The sequence below is a fragment of the Vanessa atalanta genome, chromosome 16 (assembly GCF_905147765.1).
Source record: "Vanessa atalanta chromosome 16, ilVanAtal1.2, whole genome shotgun sequence".
NCBI classification, from domain to species: Eukaryota; Metazoa; Arthropoda; class Insecta; order Lepidoptera; family Nymphalidae; genus Vanessa; species Vanessa atalanta.
This window is the reverse complement of record NC_061886.1, coordinates 3,360,500-3,372,812: the sequence shown is the minus strand read 5'-3', so window position 1 is coordinate 3,372,812 and position 12,313 is coordinate 3,360,500. Positions and strand designations below refer to the sequence as shown.

General features: G+C 31.9%; 1 protein-coding gene across 1 annotated transcript in view; it reads left to right on the top strand.

Moving 5' to 3' along the window:
- LOC125070143 (kinesin-like protein unc-104) overlaps positions 1 to 12,313 on the top strand; it is a 97,438-nt gene that overhangs the window by 5,242 nt on the left and 79,883 nt on the right. Inside the window, exon 2 of the mRNA XM_047679844.1 lies at positions 5,309 to 5,346. The gene's annotated coding sequence lies outside the window, so the exon portion shown is untranslated. The remainder of the gene's footprint in view (positions 1 to 5,308; positions 5,347 to 12,313) is intronic.

Genomic DNA, 12,313 nt, shown 5'->3' with positions numbered 1-12,313 from the left:
CAATTATACCAATCGTAGCGTATGATTCACTTACTTTACATTCAACCCTTATGTACTATTAATGTCTGTGACTAGCGGACGGTTTCACGCTCTATAAAATACCTAAGGGCTAAAGTGAGTGAGTTATATGCAAGAGTGATTCGCAGTCGGTTGGTACAAAAGAAATTAAAGTTTATATAGTACGGTATGATATATGATATACGACACAGTTTGATAGCCTAATAATTTAAATATTGGACAACATCACATACATTACTCTGATCCCAATGTAAGTAGCTAAAGCACTCGTGTTAGGGAAAATCAGAAGTAACGACGGTACCACAAACACCCAGACCCAAGATATCACAGGAAATTAATGAACTTTTTGTACATCGACTCGGCCGGGAATCGAACTCGCGACCTCGGAACCATGAAAACCGGTGTACACACAACTCGACCACGGAGGTCGTATACATGATATAATAATAGTAATTTTAAGAAACCAGTACAATATTATAAAAACATCCAATTTACAATCACACAATCACTTTATACTATACTTGGTGGTAAGGCTTTCTGCAAGACTGTCTGGGTAGGTACCACCCACTTATATTCCAAGGAGCACTACTTAGTCTTATTGTGTTCCGGTTTGAAGAGTGAGCCAGTGCAACTACAGGCACAAGGGACAACTTAGCTCCCAAGATTGATAGTGGTAGTAAGGACTGGTTAATATTTCTTACAGCGCTAATGTACAATCAGGTATTTAAATGTGAGTTTATTTTGAGATATTAACAAAAAATCGAGTCACTTATTCGATTATTATTTATCGTATTCGAATACTAAAATTTTAAGGTTTAGTATTGTGTTAGGAACGTTTTTTATTGCTGCGGTTTACCTCTGAATATAGGCATCCTTTTAACTCAATATAAATAATCCTTTTATAATGTTAAGCCGTACGAAATAAAGGTGAATCTGTTGCGGTTCAGTGTCAGTTAAAAAAAGGTATAATGGAGTAAAGCGTAAGGTGTATTTTTAATTTTTAGTTATGACTGTCTAGGTTTCTGTGTCTATTCATCTCATGCAACGCATCGTTATTGCAAGGTCGTTTGCAATAAATTCAACAGTCTTAATCTTCAATAACAAGACCTTCTAATGATTTTACCCTACTTAAGGCCACGTATGCTTGACCAGAAGCAAAGAGCTTCTTGCCTAAATAGACAACGGCATGATCGACAGTACTACCCTGCATTTTGTGTACTGTGCAAGCCCAGCATAATATAAGTGGCAGCATTTTTCGTTCCACGGTTCCGTGACTATATTTTGCTGGAAATTGCACAGACTTGGGCTGAATGAGGTGAACACCGTCTTTACCGAAATCTATACGGACGGATGGTATATTGGATTAAGAGTGATGTTAGAATATTTTTCAATTTATTCTTGACAACCTCTTTCATTTACATAAGTGCATAAAGAAATAACTGTTCTGCCATCTCGAATGTTCCACCATATTGGAATTAGAATGACGTCACATTATTTTTCGATTTACTCTCAACAAGCCCTATCATTTGATACCTATATTGTAGAAGTGCATAAAAAATAACTATTCTGCCATCTCGAATGTTCCACCATATTGGAATTAGAATTACGTCACATTATTTTTCGATTTACTCTCAACAAGCCCTATCATTTAATACCTATATTGTAGAAGTGCATAAAAAATAACTATTCTGCCATCTCGAATATTCCACCATATTGGACTTATAATTACGTCACATTATTTTTCGAATTACTCTCAACAAGCCCTATCATTTGATACCTATATTGTAAAGTGCATAAAAAATAACTATTCTGCCATCTCGAATGTTCCACCATATTGGACTTATAATGACGTCAAGCAGGTTATCGTGTATTGTCATCCAAACTTATCGTTTATACAAAATTTCAGCCAAATCGGTTAAAGATATCTGCTTCAAAATTGAGTAGCAAGATTCCACCCGCACATACATATATACAAACATTGCAAGTTAAATAAAAACTTTTAAAAAGTTTACATAATTATGAATTTTGTGTATATTTTTAAATACCTTTCAAGTATGCGAGCCATAATGATTAAGTTTTCTTTTTAAAATTATATTTTAGTGTTATAAAAACTAAATATTCATTCAGTCGGCGTAACATTGTTTGGTAGTATAAGGAATACTAATGTCTTTTTGTTCAGTTGTTCAGACATATGTCCTTTTCGAAATACATACAGAAACTTTTTTTTTGTAAATTTCTGATTGTTATACACAAATTGAATTAGTTTTTAGTATAACATATTTGCACCTGTAATAATAATTATGAATGTGATATCACTGGTGAATCACAATCAAATTGGTACTGGGTTCATAATGAAATTCATTATATAAGTTAATTTTATCATAGATCACAACATCTATTTAACAAAAACATTTTTAGTTACAAAGAACAAAGCAGATAATATTGGTAATGTCGACAAAATATTCTATCTATAATGAAGCTAGCAATTATATATTTCTCTGTAGTAGCGCAGATCTACTGACAATGTTACTCGCAGTCTCTTTTGTTCTAAAGTAGGCTTTTGTCAAAGACTGTACCTTCTGTTCACTGTGAACGATATTCGCTTACGAGCTTGTATATAACGTAGAATACCTTTTGCCTACTCGATAATCCATACGAAGATTATAACATGTTTGGGTGAGTGTGTGTGCGTTTGTCTTGCTTGTATGTTATATCATTTATTTAATTGTTTTTTATAGAATACTATGAATACTTTATATATTTTTATATAAAATAAATAATTCGTCACTTACTATGTATCCGACCGAATATTCGACGTGTTTTGGGTGTACGATTCCCATAGTCGTGATGTAGTGGTACTCGTCTTGATCACCGTTAAATAATCTGAACGAAACAAGTGTCATGGCTGATGTGAATATCGATAATATATTACTAACGTGAACGACTAAACTTACATTTTCGAATATCATCACGTCTGATGACGAGTTGAAACAGAACCCCTCGTTAGTTTATTATTTTATAATTATTATTATTAAATATTAGGCATACAAGTTAGTTAAAAAAGTAATTAAAATGTTCCGTATTCCGTAAAGTTTTAGTAGTACGTGGGTAGGTTCCTACACCTACACGTGTTCTCGTTTTCTGTAAATGTATTAAGGTTCATGTCATGTCAACACATTAATGCAAAGTTAATTGACGTAAAATACTAATTGCGCAAGCAGAACTCAACAGTCTACAGCCTGCTAATGGCCGCCGTGATGCAATTTTCATTTCAATTGCTCTCCGATCATTCTATTTTACAATAGATTGTATGTCGAGCTTTAAATTTGTTATATTATGAATTGTGTTTCGGTGCTACGTCTAGTAGTAGCTCAATTTACTGATCTCGAGGTTCTGGGTTTTGAATCTAGTTGGGCCAAGAAAAGTCTCAGTAGTAACCTCAAACTATATACGTTGACAATGTTTACAGTCATGTGCCGAGGAAAGTATTAAAATTATGTATGAAAAAAACATACTTATAAATTGCTTGTTTTGTGGCTTTTGCAAGGACCTAGCGGGGCTCTAAAATTCAATAAATCAATACTGCTTTTCAATATGTGTGTTCTTTTTAAAATACAAATACTTATAATATATTACTTCACAAGTATGCTAAGTCAGAATAGCTTTGTGTTAATAAGCAGTACATTTGTAAGTAACTAATGGAATGCACATCTACTAGGTCTCTCTTTCCAATGAGAGTCTGAGTCTCAAGTTAAAATGTCGGAAGGAAACGATATCTCGTTGGAATTTAATTTGCAATGAATGTTTACCGATTGGGATAGCTCTGAGTGGATTTTGTCTATTTACAATCATTTTTTTTATCCCCGAGGTACTTTAAACTAAGTGCATAGTTTCGATGTAAGATAGATGTTACCCGATAAAAAGTAGCATGAATTATTTTATCATTATCATTAGCAGCCCGTAAATAGCCCACTGCTGGGATAAAGGCCTCCTCTCCCTTTGAGGAGAAGGTTTGGAGCATATTCCACCACGCTGCTCCAATGCGGGTTGGCGGAATACACATGTGGCAGAATTTCGTTGAAATTAGACACATGCAGGTTTCCTCACGATGTTTTCCTTCACCGCCGAGCAAGAGATGAATTATAAACACAAATTAAGCACATGAAATTTCAGTGGTGCATGCCTGGGTCTGAACCCGAAATTATCGGTTAAGATGCACGCGTTCTAACCACTGGGCCATCTCGGCTCTTATAATATAATTATTTATATACTTAAGTTGGTATAGCATTTTATTTCCTGGCTGTCGAAGCGTCGCAAAGACTAAAAGATAGAGATACAATTATTTAAATACATACAGTATACACATAAAAAAAGAGATAAAAATCAAACTTCTCATAAAAACAATTTCTAATCGTCAAGTTACAGCAAAGAATACTTTATTTAATAGGAATTTCATTAAAGTCATCGATCGTTTATTATTATTTTATTAGTTATAGTTTATGGTACCGTATCGATAAATGGTTTAAGAAAATTAACTATAGATAGTGAATAGATCTATCGCGAAAGCGCGCCCCTCTACGCAGAATTATCGACGTGCATTAATAAATATAGCACACTAAGGAATCTTGTTAGCACGAGCCTCACTCACACTAATGCACATCGATAGTAATTTAATGTAGAGGGGCGCGCCTTCGTGAGTGAACAGATATGCACATTATTGTGTTGACTCATATGTAAATGTTATACCTTAAATGAAATAAAACTTTTTACAGTTTTACTTATGACCATGACGTATCTGACGTAGTTCTAGATTGTTTTTCTTTTAATTATGTTTCCTTGGAAAAACAAACGTATTGCACAATACAGCCCAATTTTCATAGATTTTATAGGGCATTAGTGAAATCCATTGTATCATCTTACTTTGTTTGTTTGTTCCAAATGTCATAGAGTATTAAAAAATAATAACTAATGTTAATGTTATGTTCCCGTAGTTTTGTAAGTCTAATATAAGGTTTCGGTATTTCTAGTTCCAAAGAATTTTTGTTAAGCGCATCTGTCAATCATAAAATCAAATACAAGTTAGGATGCGGGGAACTAACCCACCGGCAAAGTTTTCCCAAAGACATTAGGTGTCACATTGTCTCCTTTTTTTGGAATTTTCATCATACACTGTCCCCAAATTAATTATACTGGAAGCGAGAAATAATATTATTGACTTTATTGCTATAGAAAAATAATTATTCAAAGGAAGAAGATTATTCCAGTAATTTAATTCTATTTTCTTTTGCAGATGTTTACAACGCTATAAACTGTGACGCACTTTCTAAGGTAAGTACTCGTATTTAAACCGTAAAGCGCGCTTGTTAAAATATTTTCTGGGAACGTAATATTTTCTTTGCGAGAATTTTAAATAATATTTGTATGAATAAATTCGTACAATGTGAAATTCGAATGAATTATGAATCTTTTGCGTCACATTCATTACTTCATTATTAAGACTGCTCCGGGGCGCTAATTAGATTCATATTACGGAGGAAAATTGAAATAAGAACGCACCTGTTTCTGAACGTACGTATATATAACAGAAAATTTAATAGTGACTGAAAACTTCTCTACTTTAATATTTCGGACTTTCATCACGGGGACAAATATTTTTTTTTTAGTTTTAACTATGAATAATTAATTACTGTATTGTTATGATATATAATTAAAATTAGAGGAAAAGATAGGTAAACTCAATTAATGCGTGTACAACAGCCCATTTAAAGTTTAAATATACACTAATATTAAAAATGCGAAAGTAACTCTGTCTGATACCTCTTCACGTTAAAACCGCTGAACCGATTTGGATGACATTTAGTAGAGATACAATTTGAGTCCCGGGAAAGGATATGGGCTACTTTTTAATTCACCCATTGAGGGGGTAAAATCAGGGGTTGACGGTTTGTGTGCTCTAGGTAAAGTATTATGAATTTCTCGCGGGAAAACCGCTGCTTCAGCTATTGTATATATCTTTACTATTCTTGCCATTTAAAATATGTATGTTTTTACAAATATTTTTTTTTATTTATAAAATGCAAATTTCCAACCTACGTTTTACCTCCATAAAGGTGGAGCCTTAGCGGATTTCTACATGCTATAAGGAACCTACTTGCCAAATTTCAAGTTTGTAGATGTTATAGTTTCTGAGATTTGGTGATTAATCATTGAATGGTGTTTGGCTTTTAAAATGTATATGTAGATTAGTCCGATTGAACTTAACAATATTGTAATCTTTAAATTTCCTCAAAGCTAAGTTCTATCTATCTTCTGTCCCGACAGTTATTACCGAAGATTTAAATATAGTACGTCTCTTTAGGTCTGCGGTAAGTCTGTGGATATTCAGTGGATTTTCTTTTATTTTTGTTGTCTTATCTGTCTGAGTAAAGATGTTTAAACGTTGTATTTTATTTACTAAGTACTTCATTATTTTTTACTACATAAGCACAGATATAGTCTATTATAAATACAACAAAAGGAGGTCATACAAGGAAGTCATAGTTTGATGATTAGATTTCATTTTCACGACATTCGTTAATCGAAATTAATACAGTGTTTTTCGTATTATATAATTTAAATTAAGAATCAATTCGAATACAAACTCACCATCGAGCTGTTAACAAAACACCCCCTCTACAATCCCATCACTTAAAGAATATTTTAACGCCCTACAAATTGTGAACCTTATTACTAGAATATATGATCGTAAGTCGATCTGAATTATTTAAGATTTGTTTACTCTTAAACTCTAAAGATGAATACAATAGACGGTCTTGTTGACAGACAAGAGAACAAAAGGTGTTTACCTGGATTGTACTTGTGATTGTTGTGATTGAAAGTGATTGTTAAAATGTATTTTTATATAACTTTGTCAATCTATTTATAACATACGTACCACCCGAGTGTGTATTCATTTAAATATTAGAAAAACTAATAGGGTATTCTACTGTTTAAAAAAGTACTTCAAAATGTTGATTTTCCTAATAAAAGCCACAAAAATATATTTCGGCGACACGCTTTCTTGCCATAAAATTAAATTAAATTTTAACCTTTTTTATTTCCGCAAAAACGCTGTCAGTCATTTTGATGACGTCAGATTGTTAAAAACAACAGTCGTGTATGTACGACCGGTACTCATTCAACGATAACAGCTTACATACTGTGTTTTTTGGGAAAATACTATCATTAAAATTCCAGAAAAGTTGTTTATCAAAGTGCCAGATGATATTAAAATGACAGTTTTTGTCTATGTGACGCAACACCATGACGGCTCGTGTTTTAGGTCACGTGATATACAGAATAAAAATAACGAATTTCAATTTTAATATAATAATAATGCGCTTTTTTGACTCAATATCAAAATATTTAAGTATATTTCTACATATATTTTATTTTTATCACGTTCATAATATATTTTTAACTAACGAAAATACCCTATTTAATGTTTTTTTATATGTGTAAATGGTCACAACTGTCCATTTACATTGGCGCCGTAAAAAATTTGAACTATTGCTTACATCACCAATGCATCACCAACCTTGGGAATTCAGATGTTTTGCCTGTGGTTACACTAACACACTCCTATTTCAAACCGGAACACAACAATACTAAGTATTACTGCTTACCAGTAGAATGTATGATGAGGGGGTCATATCTACCCAGAATGTCTCACACAAAGCCCTACCGCCAAGTAACAATATTATACTACTACTATTATTTTATTAATATTTCTAAACTGCTTGTTGCACTCGCGTTGTAGGGGTTGTTCGTCAAGTGTTAAGCATAAAAATGCTTATGTCCTTCCCTGGAGATTGAATTTCAAGGATGGACTCCTTAGAGTTCCAGCTGGCTTCATACCTTTTATCAAATTCTGTTAAGTGGTTTGGCCGTGAAAGAGCAACGACAGATAGATTTATTTCCACATTCATAACAGTATAGATTTTATAAATTTTATAATATAAGTACATTTCGTCTAAACCATTCTATCGCCGCCATTAAGAGGTGTCGCGGGCGTCAATAAATAATTAAGGATGAATTCTAGTAAATAACTTTGAAAACCGCCCTTTGTCTTGAGATAATGGTCTCGGCTTTAATGGAGTTTGCGTTAGTAATTTATTACACAAATGTATTAAAATTTTTAATTTGGTCAGTATAGTTTAAAACTCTTGCTATATTATACACTTCTCTTAAAAAGTATGTATTATATAAAAACACAGTAATGAACAAATATTGTCTATGCTTGTGTCTGTTATAATGTGCTAGTTCTATATCTATAGATCACAGATTAAATTGAAATTAACAAACACAAATTCATCTCTGTAATAGGACTAATATTTATTAATCTTTAAGTTTAGATATATGTTAAAGGATTAGCTCGAATAAATTAATTTACTTGTAAACTTATGTAAATTAAATAAATATTATTTTATTTCGGATTTTTCATAACTACTCGCAATTTTTAGCGTTAAATACTTATTGCGTATTATTAATATTAAAGATTTTTTCTTTTTGCCTTATTGAATACGTATTTCACTGTTAGTTTTTTCGTGATTCGTTTCAATTAATAACTGTTATTGATATGTTTTATTCGAAATGGGAATTCCAAAACATTTACTGAAATAAATAAATAGCATATTTTAGCATTAGCAGCCTGTAAATTTTCCCACTGCTGGCAGGCCCCCTCTCCCTTTGAGGAGAAGGTTTGGAGCATATTCCACCACGCTGCTCCAGTGCGTGTTGGCGGAATATACATGTGGCAGAATTTCGTTGAAATTAGACACATGCAGGTTTCCTAACGACGTTTTCCTTCACCGCCGAGCACGAGATGAATTATAAACACAAATTAAGAACATGAAAATTCAATGGGGCCTGCCTGGGTTTGAACCCGAAATCATCGTTTAAGATGCACGTGTTCTAACCACTGGGCCATCTCGGCTCTTAAATAAATAATAATAATAAATAATACGAAAAGTAAAGCACGTTTCACTTATAAATTTTCCCACATCTAACGATACACAAATAATTAATCATTTCAAACAAAAGTCGAGCAGTGCAAAGTTTATCTTTATAAGATTTCATTTATTGATTCAACTTTAAGAAAATTTACTTGTGTAAGTTTAAAATTTATTAGTATTATTTTTATTTGTAGGGCTTTGTGCCAGCTTGGGTAGGTACCACCCGCTCACAACTGCCGCCTAGCATTATTACTCAGTACCGTTGTGTTCCGGTTTGAAAGCTGATCGAGTCAGTGTAACTACAGGCACAAGGGGCATAACATCTCAGTTCCCAGGGTTGGTGGCGCATTGGCGATGTAACGAATGGTTTCAATTTCTTACGCCGCCAATGTCTGCCATTCTTGTGTTAACTATTCACAAAAATATACAATACTAGCCTATATTGCGGTTTTACGCGAGAAAAATTTATAAAACACAAACTTTTACCCCCTTAAGTAAGTAAGGAGTTTCGTAAAATCCTTTCTTAGCGGATGTCAACACCCTATAATAAATCTATCTGCTAAATTTCAAGTTTATAGGTTTTATTGTTTCTGAGATTTCGTGAATAATCAGTGAGTGGTATTTCGATTTTATATATATATATATATATATTTTTTACAATTTACTTTTGTGCAATACATAATTATAATATAATTTGGAAGAAAACATCCCTAAGTGGCCTTGATTAATTTATTCTTGGTTATTCAAAATAAAGAATATGATGTCGTAATAAGATAAGGGCATGTTTTTGTAAACATAGGGATGATGTAACTCGTATATTTTATGTCTCAACGCAGACGGTATAATGGTTTGATGTTAGACGTTCCTAGAGATGAATAATTTTGGAAGATGTAATTTACGAATATATTCGTTTTTTGTAATGACATTGTTATCAAATCGATGTAATTATAGATCCTAACAAAAAATTACGAGGATGTTACCTATCTCTGTTTACTTGGTGGTAGGGCTGCATAGGTTGTTAACCTACCAAACATTCCTCACTTATTCCATTATATTAGTATTGATGTGTTCTGGTTTGAATACAGGCACAAGGCACATAGTTTTTTAATGCCCTAGGTTAGTAGCGCATTAGCGGTATATGGATTATGGAGTATTTAATATTTCGCATAGTACCGATGTCAAGTAAAAAGAATATATATCACGTAGATAGTGTATTGTTATACACTATCTTAGTGATCACTATCTATATATATCACGATAGCTTAAAGCCTCACTTTTATGTTTGAATTACAATTGATCTGCTAAAGAAAATTTATTGTTAAAAAGTCTTGAGTTTTAGACGTTTTATTTCAGAATAAGTACTTTTACTTGGAGATTAAAAAGAAGAAAGACAAGTCCTACACAGTTCGAGAGTTCAAATACGAAAAAAAATCTGATCTAGCGCTCTCTTAAAGTATTTTATTTGCGAACACTTTGAGTTTAGTTGTTAAGCTGTTCCACGATTAAGGCTCCCCATTTCTTCTAATGACTGTTGTCTGTTGAATGCATGGTATTTTATTTATATAATTTAAAATATGTTTAAATTTCTAAACGAATTTAATCTAGATTCTGTAAGGAAATTCCTCTGAACAAAAATATATTTTTATAAAATGATATAAATGTATATATGTATATATATTTTGTGTATCAGAAACAGCTTGATTAAAATAATATATAGTAAAACTTTTTGTTTAAAATATAATAAATATATCCTTAAAATAATAAAGAAATACAGGCATTCCGTTTTTAGTCTTACTTCAAGTTTCTGACGTACTTATCAATGTCAGTTGTATGATATAAATTACGTATTTAATAATCTTTTAAATGATATACATGTTTATCAATTTTGTTGCTCTATGAAAGGTTTTGAAAGAGTTTAAAATCACTAAAATTTTCGAGATCCGTGAAGTTTTTGTAGAGCATACTCAAAGATTTCGTGTGCGTTTTTTTTAGACATTAGTTCTTCAGACTAAAACTAAAAATGAACACATGTAATTATATATAATCAGATTCCCACTTATATGTAAAATGTCTCTTCTACAAGTATAATTTATATTCCTTTTTTTATTTTTGCGACAACGGCCTATTTATTGATGTTTTTAAAAGGACATCACTAAAACTAAAAGCGTGGGCGCTAAGTGCGTGCTGCGTTTGAAATGTGTCAACATGACTTTTGTTGTCCTTGAAACGTCGTTAACGTATGTGTGGTATTGAAGATTTTTATTTTCTTCTGATTATTTAATGGACAAGTATTGCACAATAATTAAATTTATTATCTTCATTGATTAAAAAAATAGTTACAAAGATGGAATAATTTGTTAGTCATTCTCGGTCAGATAACTTTTAAACTTAGATGGCGGCGATGGTACGATATGTTAGAAAAACAAATTGACAGTATAATTATAATGACACTACGTATTAAAGGGTCTTTGAAATCAAGCATAATATGTGTAATGCAAATTTATATTTGTACCAGGGGGTCGCCCGCGAAACTTCACGTTTCTTCAAAAAACTTTTTTTGGAATTTCGAGACCTATGACAGTTTTTGTTTTGATTTAATTTCACTGTAAACTGCAAGTTACTCATCTACATTCGGCGCCAAAATGGTGTAACCTTATTTAAATGAAATTTGTAATGTCATATAGTATACACTAGTTCAGTTAGAATTGGAGTTTGTCTATAGAAATTTACTTTAATTTTGTTTAATTTCTTTCCTTTTACAGACGTAGTAGTCTCTAACCGGCCAGCAACTTTTTACCGGTCTCTAAAATTAATTCTAATAAATTTAATAAAAAAAAAGAATCCTTTTTATTTTTCTGCACATCTACGGCTGGATCTCAAAATGAGACCATAACCGATATTGTAGGTGCAGCTATCAACAATCACTGGGACAAAAATCTGCTTACGCTATTAATATAAAAGATTTTACAAAACACGTATTAAACATTGCTTGCAAAATATAGTTTTTTTTTTTTAAATTAAATAAGCCAGGCTTACAATATCTATCTTTTTTATCAAAAATAAAAGATTGTCATAGAGATTATGGAATTGCATAAGTTTCTCTGTTACAATAAAGTTTAATTATTACTCAACAAAATTATGAGGACACCGTGTATGTACATATGTCATGCAATTTCGAAACGTAGATGGGACAGAAGCCAAGTTATGTACTTAAGTGTAATTTCTCTAACATTTTGCCTTATACTTGAAACTTTGTTATAATTTAATTAATAAATATTTTTAAATTATTCAAATAGACTTTA